Here is a 12,762-nt window from a genome sequence, read left to right on the forward strand (position 1 = left end):
TGTGAATTCTTTCTCTAGAAAACCAAGCGAAAAATATGATTACCACTGATCACTTTACCTGTATCCACCACAATCCTTCGGAAATTCTTAATCAAATTGAACTCACACACATAACCACTATGCAAAAGATAATGAACAAAGGCAATGTATTACTCCCCCAACGGACGCAAATTTATAATAATCTTTCCAACCAAGTACTAAATGAGCATCAAGAATTTATCGCAGTTAGACAAAATAATCATTTATTTAGCACTTATAACCAATAAAATAAAAAGCCGAAATAGAACACTTATTCGAGAATCTTGTTAACTAAGAAAACGAACCGAAAATAAGTACACATCCAGGAATTAAAGATATATTTTAGGCAGAGGCCATGAAAAATACATTCCAAAAATCTAATACTATTTTAATCGATAATTTAAAAAAATGATGCCACTGAACTGAGAAACCTTCCAACTAAATTGTTAGAAAGGAAATAAAACCAATCTGTACGCATTACTTAATAAAACAGCATATGTTTGCAAGCGTCTATAAATTTTACAGGATCCTAGAAAATTTAAGGAAGTTAATAAAAAGCTCTGTTAATGATCTAGAAACTCCAGTAAATAAACTTATCACGGCGAATAATGCTATAATTGTCAATCTACCCCCTTATAATTGGAGATCATAAACCAGGATACTTATATGGCAATGTAAACACCTATAGACCCAATTTTCCACTTTGTCTCTTAATCTCACAGGTGAAAACCCAAATACTTAACTTTACTAAAAAATCAATGAACGTATCACATATTATTTACCTTGCCGATACAGCGCAAACTCTTCATCAAAACTTATACAGATTCTTCAAGCCACTTTAATTAGCAATAAAATCTCCGTCTATCTAGATTTCGAAAATCCTTTTACAAATGGACCAGTAGATGAAAAATTGACATTATTAATGAGAACATCTATAACAATCCAACTTTCTTCCACTTAAAATGAGTTACACAATAATAAAGAAGTGATTAATTATGTGAACAACTAAGTTCGATTTTATGGTCATCTGGGAAATATATAAACACAGGTGGATAGCGTAGCTATGGGTTCGGTATTGGACCAACATTTTGTAAATTTTACATGGCAAATCTGGAAAACAAATTATTTAATTCAATAGAGAGGCATTCCATTTCTGTTCGGTACGTTGATGATATATTAATTCTTGATGATAACATACAAGAAATAAAATAATTAAAAAGGTTCATTTCAAAATGATTACGCCCTCAACTTCGCATATTAATTAAGTACTGATAATAAAAACTCTTTTTAGACCTTCTCATTGATTCTAGTAGCGAATAATATGTCACTTCCGTTTTTAAAACCTACGTCCGTTAATTCCTGCATTTTAAATTTTAAAAGTGAATGTTCGTTCCATTATAAAAATATCTGATACATCGTGTGAAGGTGATTTCCTAACAAAAATATTTTAAACAAATTAAAATATAAAACAGGATTTAGCTAATAACCAATTCCCTAACTCTCTTGACGATAAACAAATAAAACTATAACCAACTAGAATCAAATTAATAATATCCAACAAAAAAATGTTCGACCTATGAATATATATTACGGGAACATGCTACACAAGACCTCCAAAGCTGATTAAGCATTCGAAAAATATAATATGTCCCAATAAAAACAAAACAAATAAAATTAATTATCTATTATAAAAACTGCAGACGAGTAGAGTAGCCTTGTCATAAAAAAACAACTTATTAGAAAAAAAACAATGTAGGTTACAAATTTAACTGCCCAATTAGGTGAGTTATGTTTAATACTACTAACTGCATAGCCTATATTAAAAAGACGTTGTCGCAAAGATTAAGTTTCCACCTCTCCGACTCTGGTTCAATATCGCAACATATAGACAACCATGGATGCCATCGTTCTGACTTCTAAAGAATTATAAATGAGAATTGTAAGGTCTTACAAAGTGAAAATAATATTAATAGAAAAAATTACTTGAAGCACATTATATTAGGACAAAGAAGGCTTAAATAAATAGCGGTAATTACCAGTGCATTCGAAATATTCTTAAATGCCTTTGGAAGTAAATGTTAAAATTTAAATGTATATAAAAATTCGTCGCCCACCTTACTCATTATTAGCCACCACGTTACGCCGTGAAAAATATGTGTGTGTATATATATATATATATATATATATATATATATATATATATATATATATATATATATATATAACTACTTCATTTATTCACATAAATTTAATATACGAAAGTATAGATTTATGCGTAAACTTTAAGTATTTACTTCAAAAGTGCTCAATACGTAGGTAGAGCTAGTTAGTAATATATATATATATATATATATATATATATATATATATATATATATACATATATGTAGTAGTATTTCGCAGTTCATCAGTGCGGCTAGACAAGAGATTACCTCAAGCAAGGATCGAAACAGTCAGAGCTTCTATCCCTTGCGCTATACGGCTATACGGCTGATGCTAAGCGGGCAGTGAATTAAAAATGGGTTGACATTATTCAAATAACAAAGCTCAATTAGTGTACAGAAAATCATCGCTTCATACGCTAATGGCAATTTGCAAATATGCTCAACCTATATATATAAATAATTAAAAACATTTTTAACGCAATTTGGCTGAGGATTATAGAAGTATTTCTATCGAAAGCACTCGCTTAAGACATGTATGGATCCAACCGAAACAATTTTTAGCCCATCCTCAAAAAAATATGCGGAGATTGGAGAAGGTAAAAAATATAATGAAACAAATGTCTGGCTTTTAAATAAGACCTGCCTCAATGAGACCATTCTGTCTATATATATATATATATATATATATATATATATATATATATATATATATTTATATATATATATATATATATATATATATATATATTGTTGTCTAGATTTAGCGCATTGTTTCGGAATACAAGGAAAGTATCAGAAAATTAATATATCAAGGAAATGGGAGCGCAGAATGTAAACATTTTGGAAGCTAGTTTGATAGAATGAAATTTTATTAACAGAGATGAGGAAGAACGTTTACATCGCTGTGGTTTATTATGTTTGTTAGTTATTAGCGAACATGTTTGTTTAGTTTTGAGAGAAACCAAAGAGGATAAAATATTAATTATATGAGATATTTTTGAATGGTAAATCTCCATTTGTTCCTAAAGCTATGGGGACAAGCAACGTTTGAATTTACAACACTTTGGGGAAAAAGATATTTCCGCATAGTATATAGATAGCAAACCGTTTCGTCCAGTGTGAGCCAAGGTTAGTTGTGACCGTTTGCTTTGGAAACCACACTGAATGCTTTTCTGTACAGCATAAGGCGCGTGAAAACATAATAGAGAACGGACAAGAGAAGAGAAACAGAGAATAAAGGGCAATAATATATCACAAATAATATGTGAAATGTGGTGTTTAATTAATGTACGTGGAATAATTCTAGTTTGGGAAATTCTAGCCCCAGAATGGGCATATTATAGACGCCACACATGCTTCTGGAATAAAAATTAAATGGGTTAGAAAGCGCTTTCTTTGCTTAATTGAATTAGGGACATTAATTACGGTATGCTATGTGTTTCAGGAGTTGGTGCTATAGTGCTAAGATTATGTAGGTTGAATGTCTGAGTAAATTGGTATGATATTTGATGAAAATATTATAGGTTGTCTTTTCTTGGGGGAGGTTAGCTCAACAAACCTAGTTTATATAATTTAATTTAAATGATTAATTGAGCTAGGGCTTAAATACAAAAGACCTAAGTTAACGGCACCAATATATAATAGCGAACCGGAGAACCCAACAGATGGGAGAGTCATCGAGGTCAGGAGAGGAAGACGTGGCAGCTGTTTAACTTTGGAGAAAAAGTGTTGCTGGAAACAAACAGCTGATATCGGGCATAGAGTAATGCACACCCAGATGTAAAGACCGAAAAGAGATTCTAAGTTAACATGAGAGTAGTAAACAGATATATTCTGTACAAATAAAGATACAAATAAGAGGGCAACATTTTTTTAGTGTTGTGGGGGTACAAATCGCCCCCATTTTGAGAAGTAAGTGGAAGCAACCAGTCCTCTGACAACCACTTGTTTCAGAGACTAAATGGAGGCAGTCATACCAGGTTTAACCGCATGCTGAGTATACGTTCCTCTCATACCAATTTAGAGGCTCCTGCATTCTTTATGATAAATAAATATTATATTTTATACACTTTATACCACTTGTGGTTTCTTTCATTTGTTACCCTATGACGCTGTGTTCTTGTTACATCTATTTACATCTATTGTTAATATTTATTCTTGACAGCAATTCTCGCCAAAACTCTTAAAATATTACAACTGTTTTTATTTACCTTACTTAAAAGTTGGTAAGTTCTCATAGACTAACCTAGGGTAATTCCACATAATTCTGTTTTCGCTGTTTTTAGGTTATTCCGTTGTCAGGTTTATAAACACTTTCTATCAATAGTAAAAAAATATCACAGCCAGTTCAGTTATAATACAAACGATCAAGGAGAAATAAAATCTTACAGAAAGTACAGTTTAACCGAATAATCATTGGTACATATGAAAATAGGGCAGTCCCATACCTTCCGTTTGACAATTAAAAAATATTTACAAATACATACATTTAACAAATTAAAATAGAAATGCAAGCTAACCAAATAATCAACATATATTTAACAGCGTAGAATATGAATACTCATGACTGGAAAAGCAACAGTGTGAAAATACTTTTCAACTGCCAATTGTCTCTGACAGAAAACGAACTGCTACGTTATGACAGAGCAGATACATTCAAATTGTTTCTTCTGGCTTTGGAAAGAGCCAGTTCTGGGTCGCCATCACTTCCATTGTCTCTGATAGCTCAAAGATGTCAACATCTCCCTGTTGTGCATGTACTTTCGCATCGGATTTCTGAGTCTGCTTTCTTCTCCCTCCATATAACCTCGACAACATTGTATTCAATTAATGGGTTGCTTTCTTTTCTTCTTCATTCAGGTTATATCTTAACAAACTGCATGTTGATGACACTTTGCTGTGGCATTATGTTGTTCATTAAATAAAACCATCTATACTTCTTTTTAATCAGATTTGGAGTCATTATAGACGTTTGATGGAGAGATGCTAGGGTCTTCTCCTTATATGAAAGGTTCTTGTTGTGATGAAGAAGTCATATGAAGGCACCGGTAACACATCGGATACCAGTGTCAGTGCAGATTAATAATACGTGTTTAGCACCTGTGTGGAACCACATTACAGTTATCCACACTTTGCGGGCTCTGCCTGAATTTGCCTGATGAGCAGTGGTTTGAGTGCCAGAAAAAAAGCGATTTGTAAAAGGTCTATATTAATAGACATGCAACGATGCTACTGAGAAAGGGAAGAATGACAAAGAATAGGATAACGTTAAATTAACTTAGTAGAAATGGTAATAATTATTAACGTATGTATGAGGAACGCATGTTTCATGTCAAAAACACATTGATGTGTATACTGGAATAATTTGGAAGTTGGGCATCAAGTATCTACAAGCGCGGTATCATCTGACGCAATATATGTTTTACACCACTGCATTACTAGACCGTTTTAATTTTCTTCCATAGGATTGATGCATTACCTACATTAATAGACCAACGTAGAACGGTAGACAGTGCATGAATACAAAGATAACGATGACTGAAAATGCAACCTTTAGGCTTGCCCTAGGATGACTGTTGATTGCCGTTCTCCGGAGAACTTCTCACTGTGTAGTTCAATTTGTTACACCGATAACAATCCATGTATCTTCGTATCTTTCGGTCAGGTGCGTCCTTGGAGTCTCTCGTAAATCTGTTGGTATGACAACCAGAAAGGTGCATCCTAATATTTGGTCTCTCGCTCAAGCTTCCTAAAATCAGTCAGGTATACATCCACCATCTCATTTGGTCAAAGCCGCCATTCGGTAAAATGGGCCCATGCAAAGGCTGCGTAGAGGAGCTGTTTTACCTCCTTAAGGGTCGGTTCATCTCAAAGCTGCGGATAAATGGGGTACTCTTACTTGGTGAGCCTCAAGGGTGTTACAAATGTTGGACCCTGTATTTGACGCAGCCTGCAGACACACTCACTTTTCTTTCACAACTCGACTACAGATCGACGGGAGGGGGAGCCGTCTTACTATGGAATCAGTTTATGTGGACCCTGTTCATAACATAAAAACAGCCGAAATAGCTTGGATAGGAAATGTCTGAGGAGTCGCATGATGATGTTAAGTCTACACATATCTAAACACTTCTTGCTTAGAAATGCTCGCCTATGGAACGCTGTTCTGCTGGCTTGCTTCGTGACTGACTACAATAGCGTTACCTTCAGGTCCAATGTAAACATATTCGGAAATGTCTGACAATTTTAACTCTACACATGTATGGACGCTTCTGCCCACTCCTTCCAGCAACATGCTTTTATGGTACCCTGGCATAAAAAGAAACACGTGTGAGACGTGACTTTTCGAGAACTGTGCAACACCGTGGCCATTAAAAGATCATGGTCGCTATCTTTAATGTTTTCGTTTTTCCTTGTCAATCCGCAGGACAGACGGAAACGAGCACGTTTTTGCTGTAAGCCGTCAATATTTTCCCCAGAATTTGTGGGAGAACATGCACGTATCATGCAAGCGCTATTAATGCTGGTATTCCTAAGGGGCCCTTTCTGGACCCAACTCTCTTCCTGATCTACATTAATGATCTTCCAAATCACATCCTTACATCATTCGTAGATATTTATTGTGATGAAACTACTATTTGTGGTAGCACATCTAACGCAGTAAACGATCAAGTTCTCTCCGATGCACTCTCCTCTGATCTTGAGCAAGTGGAACAATGGGGAAAATGTAGCTAATCACATTTAATGCATCTAAACACAAGTTTTATCTTTACACCATCAACGCTCTGACCCCCATCTGGCAACAATTGAAACGGGTGTCTCGTTTTGGGGAGGCCTTACATTTTGACAACCTTCACGGTTTGATCTTTACTCCTGATCTGAAACGGAACAGATTAAATCCATTCACAATGCCGCTGGAAAAATTGTGGGTCCTTCTATCGATCCAGTAGATATCTCACTGCTGATTCAATTCCCTAGGTACGCCACAACATGGAATACTGTTGCCACATCTGGGCGAGATCTGCTAAAAAGGACAGACTTCGTAGCCTTGTAGGGGGTGTCTTTTCAATTCCCTGCAACCTCTTTCTCACAGAAAAGACGGTGCGAGTTTGTCTCTGTTTTATCTTTATTTATATGGAAAGTGTTCGACTGAGTTGAAGTATTAATTTTATTTAAGATAGAAGCCGTCCCTGTTATGAAAGATGTCTCTATTTAATGGCAACGATAGCAACTCTGCCAATAATGACGCAACGAAGACACGATGACAACACATATGTCAACCGGTTATAGCCGGCGCAATACAGACGTGTTAATGTAAGTGATATACCCGTCGTGTGATCGTGGCTAAAACGCAAGGAAAGTATTGACGTGCACAACCATAACAACAGGTTCAGGAAAAGTCTTCACAAAACAAGTTGCTCTTCTCGCGTTCTTGATTGTATTGGATCAGAAACATTAACATCACATGAGGATGCAGGGTATATTAAAGTTTGATCTCGAATCCTTCAGTAAATGATCTACGAGCGAACCATCGTGATCTACTAGTGTGATTCCTTGGGTGTGGGGCTTATCTCAGCGATTCAATGTCTATCTTACAAAACGACGCTAGTAATAAAAAAAAACATTGGCGAAAGTTGTCAGTAACATCGACACGACTCATAAGAAACAAGCAGGCAGGATGAGAGTTAATAAACTCACTGTTGTAGAACAATCATATCAAACAATGGCCAGGCAAATTCCAAACAAGATATTATGCAATAGCTTTTGAACGGAACGTCGTTGAAAAACGAACACGGATGCCTGAAGCAATTGGAAATGTACATGTAGCGTTAATAAAACAATAAGATGACAATTTCACCAAATTTACGATGGGAGAACTTAAAGTTGCTATGAATCAACATTTGCCTGTCAAACTCCCAGGTTTAGATGACTTCAGTACAAAAATGATACAGCACTCTTGCTCTATGACACCCAGGCGTCCTCTGCCACTTTATAACAACTGCAGTATTGAGTTTCACATCCTTAAAATCTGGAGAAAGGCAAATGTTTATGCGTTCCTTAAGCAAGAGAAGACCCCTTTTTGGCTACTAACAACCGATCCATATTTCTATTCTATCATATTAAAGCTCTATGATCTGTTCCTTACATGAATGGTCATAATCGTTCAGTTTCATTTCAGACCTGACTTATATGGTGTTCTACACGGCCGATTATGCATGGACCAGATATTCGAAAATGTATAGATGGGAAGTTACTACAACAGTCAATTGATACAAACGCTTATGCAGCTATCTACATAATATGACAGTGGCATGTCAAACTTAACCTTGGTTAATCTAAGGTATGTTCATCCGATCGGAAGAATCATATATAATCCACAGGAACCTTAACTTTACCTGGGAACGCAAATTCTTGAAAAACACTTCATACCTGACTTATGTTGGTGTAACACTTGACAGTACACTGCCATCCTAAACCCACGTCGAGAATCTTCACAAGCATTTATAAACATGCTACTCTGCCCAAAATCTCTTGAGGATTTGAGACGCAAACCTTATTTCTGTACGCCTTAGCGCCGTGCGATTTTGCCGCTGAATATTGTACAGCCGCTCGGTTTTCTTATATTGCAAATGCCGACGCCGAGTTCAACAAAGCATTTTGCAAAATTACCGACAACCTGAAACCAACCAACCTCCTATCTGTCTATTAGATATCCGGAATCGCTCCGCTGCAGATCCGCTGCAGATCCGTCCAGGGGTAATAGCAAATCAGAGTGTGACAAGCGGAAAAACAGAATCCGTCATCACCTAGATATGTCACAGCGACTAACATCTTCTCGTGGAAATCTTTCTATTAGATAAAAATAAATAAAACACTTTCTGGGGTTTTATCCTTAAAAGATGTGATTTTAAATATTAGTAGTTTTATAGTTTAAATTCAAAATACAAATGAGCTTGCATGGTATTGTAGCTGCACAACAGAAAAACGCCATAAAATGATCTAATATTATTTCACGTTTGATTGCGCTATCGAGTAATTTACATTTTTATACATCAATATAATATATTATGAAAAAGTAAAAAAATAACCTATGCACTAAAGAGCATTACAGGAGGGACCTTCGAAAATGAATGATTAATATTCATTGTATTTTGCTTAAATTGACGAGACTAGATTGTAAATTGAAAGGTTGTGATGAATTCACTTATGCATAAATATCTTGCAAATTGCATTAATAATTGTAGTTATTATATACAATAATTATGTCTAAAAAAAGGGATGTGTTGCTTTAATAGTCCTTCTCTCGTATTTTATCTCGTTTACAATTTAGTGTTAGAGTTTACAAATTGATGGCCCTTCTATTGGAACATCTCCCGTATGTATTAATCTATTAAATATGGAGCTTTAAGATGAGCTGTCCATTCATAATGGACTCTTCAGGTTTGTTATTTTTTTAAACTATTAGATTTATACACTAAAACTTAATATTTTATTGAAGTTCTAATGCACAAACTATACTGCAATAATTCCAGAACTAATAAGAATAGAGTATGTCTGACAACAGAAATGCAGATATACAATAGTTGTCAGATTTACAGAAATAGAATAAGATATTGAATTGTTTTAACTCATGTTTTTAGTAATTTAGGGAGTTTATATAGTATTTTGCAGTTCGTGAGTATACCTCATACAAGTAAATTATTCTCACATATTAAATATATACTGCACACATTTTAGTGTATTGTATATGAATTAATACAATTACGCCTCTGGGAACACTTAAAACACGATTGCATCAAAGTGATTCAAGGCATATTATATTTTAAGGTTAGAAAGCGAACCAGGTATTTAAGCCATTTTCCGTCATTCACTAAGTTTACAGAAAATAGTTCCCGCATAAAGAAACACCGAGGATGCATTATGAATATCAGAAATTGAAATACTGCTTCGTGAGATTAAGGCATCTTGCCTAGTTTTAGGAAGTGCTACTTGTAAAACACTTAATGGAACCCGATAACATCACTTAATAAAATAGAAAATAGAGTGCTTTGAAAACATTAACCTGTTCGTTACCTTCATCCCCAACTTGGAAATACTGATAACTTCAAGAATAGATGCCTCAGACCAACACCAATCCATCCACATATTATAAGAGTGAGAGAAAACTTTCGTGTTTTATAATTTGCTAAAATTGCCAATATTACGCTATAAAAAATGAAAACGTAATACCTAAGAAGTAGCTATTCAACATGGAACGTATGCATCTTTTCAACGAAATAAACAAAAAAGTGATTTTTTTTTATTTTAAACATGGTATACAGAGACACCTACATAGCCATTAACGGTGTGAAATACCAAAATAAGTCTTATCGATCTATGCGTTTGTGGCTGAATAAATTCGACGTACAAATTAGGCACATACTTATTCTTTAAAACAAACCTCAACTTTGTTATCGCGTGTAATACACAGAAAAACTATGTCTGACTGTATTGCTGGTTGTTCAAAAAAATTCTTAATCATATAAACTAGCAGTGCTGGTTGTGATTGAGGCGGTGACAGGGACGTCGATCAGGTGCTTGGAGTGAGAATTGTGGTCAGTCAGCAGGTTCTTGGGAGTCAAACTGTGAATTAAAAAAACTGTGACATTGTTGACATCGATTCTGTGAAAGTTCTGATGATCCCAAGTTGTTTAATATGTCAGGACATTTTGGATTACACGTGTAAGTAATAAATAGGTCACAGAAACGTGCCCTTGCATCTTGATAAAGCTGTTGTAGCTTCCTTGGACTTCCTGTAAATGTAGATGGTAGAACAAGTCGTACACCAGAATAACCATCTTCATTCCTTGCTAAATGATCCATTAAGCCCGAATATTGAGCAGCTCTTGGTTGGCTTTTATAGCTTTTAATGAAGTTAAATAAGCAAATATCAACTTTTACATATGCAATATACTTGTCTATTTATTTAGAATTTTATTTAATGAAGATTTGGAAATTCACAGATATTTTTAATTCGGATTATTGATATAGATTTCAAATAATGCATCACAAAATCCTGATAATATAAATAGAACACTTTGAATTTTCTATACAAAAGGTATTCCATAAGAACATTGTAATCTTTTGTATAACATGCATAGTAAATGAAGTGTTTCTATAAATCTTACGAAGTACAGTAAACTTTTGATTTTGTGTAATCAAAATGATGTGAGGTAGGTTGTACCTATATAAATTTTGTCAATGTTATATGATTAAGTAAAGTTAAACAAACTGTACACCACTTTTTAATCAAATTATGAATTTTAAATATAAGGAAAGCAATTTTTATTAAAAAAAATTCCAAAATCATATTTACATCCAAGTTCATTTTTAAATTCCGTAGCTATTCATGACTGTTTTCATAACACTTCACGGTAAACAATATTCTTGTATATGTTACACCACGCTTTCTGCCCTGATTATCATCTCTATGCAGTTGCATTACCTTAAATTTCACACTGTGCTTAGATCGAGCTCTTGAACACGCTACATACAGATGACAATGAGAAATACAGGTTGTTAAAGATATATACCAACCTTATCAAAAGTGTTGCCTTGTACTTTATTGATGGTCAGTGAATATGCTAATCGTACTGGAAACTGTATCTGATGAAATGCAAACGGTGCATTTGTATGACTTTGTTTAAACTTAATTCTTTGAATCGTAACTATGGAACCTATAGTTGGTCCATCAATTAATATAGCAATGATGCTATTTTAATGACATAATTTTACATTCATCCTAGGTCCATTGCAAAGTCCTAGATTTATGGATAAAGTTCGCAATAGCATGACTATTGCCTCAATTTTCACATTAAGTCGGTGAGGTGGCATTCCAGATGGAGTTAATGAATTTATGAACTCAATAGGATAATTTTGAAATTCAGCATAATCATCGGAGATGTAATCTGCACTTAAATATGTATTTATGCCTACGGGAAGATTATTTAGAATTTCTTCATTTACTGCTAAACAGTCTGTATTTTTTGGAGTCATGGTGATTCTAATTTCCATTTCTTGAGGGATGCAATCAAATATTTCTGAGATTAGAGAACTATTACATACCGAATCATCAGGAACATATATGGCATCTACAGGAACGTCATTAAGACTGCTCATTATTGTACCATTACCAAGATGAAGGAGCCATCTACAAAATCCCTGTTCATGTGTGTTAGTTCTGACCTTTAGTGTTAACTGTAATTGACTGAAATAATGCCACTTTCCGCATCTTTAAAGACAGGTGTATATAATAGATATAGGGGATCCATGTGGCACTATTGGCAATATTTGCCTGAACTCACCTCCAAGTATGAGACATTTTCAACCAAATAATTTATCGTTACACATTATATCTTGTAAACATTTATCTATTGCAAGCAGTGCATGATTAGGTATCATAGAGGTAGTAAGCAGATATATAAGCTCAAAAACTAACCCAATAACATAACAAACCACACGGGGTCGCAGAAATACCTGGATTAGAACCCAGGCGCGGAGCAAACCCTCTCAGTGGTGACGGACCCAGTAGATCTTTCCA

This window comes from Euprymna scolopes, chromosome 11, assembly GCF_053919585.1.
Source record: "Euprymna scolopes isolate OS-2025 chromosome 11, ASM5391958v1, whole genome shotgun sequence".
Lineage (NCBI taxonomy): Eukaryota > Metazoa > Mollusca > Cephalopoda > Sepiida > Sepiolidae > Euprymna > Euprymna scolopes.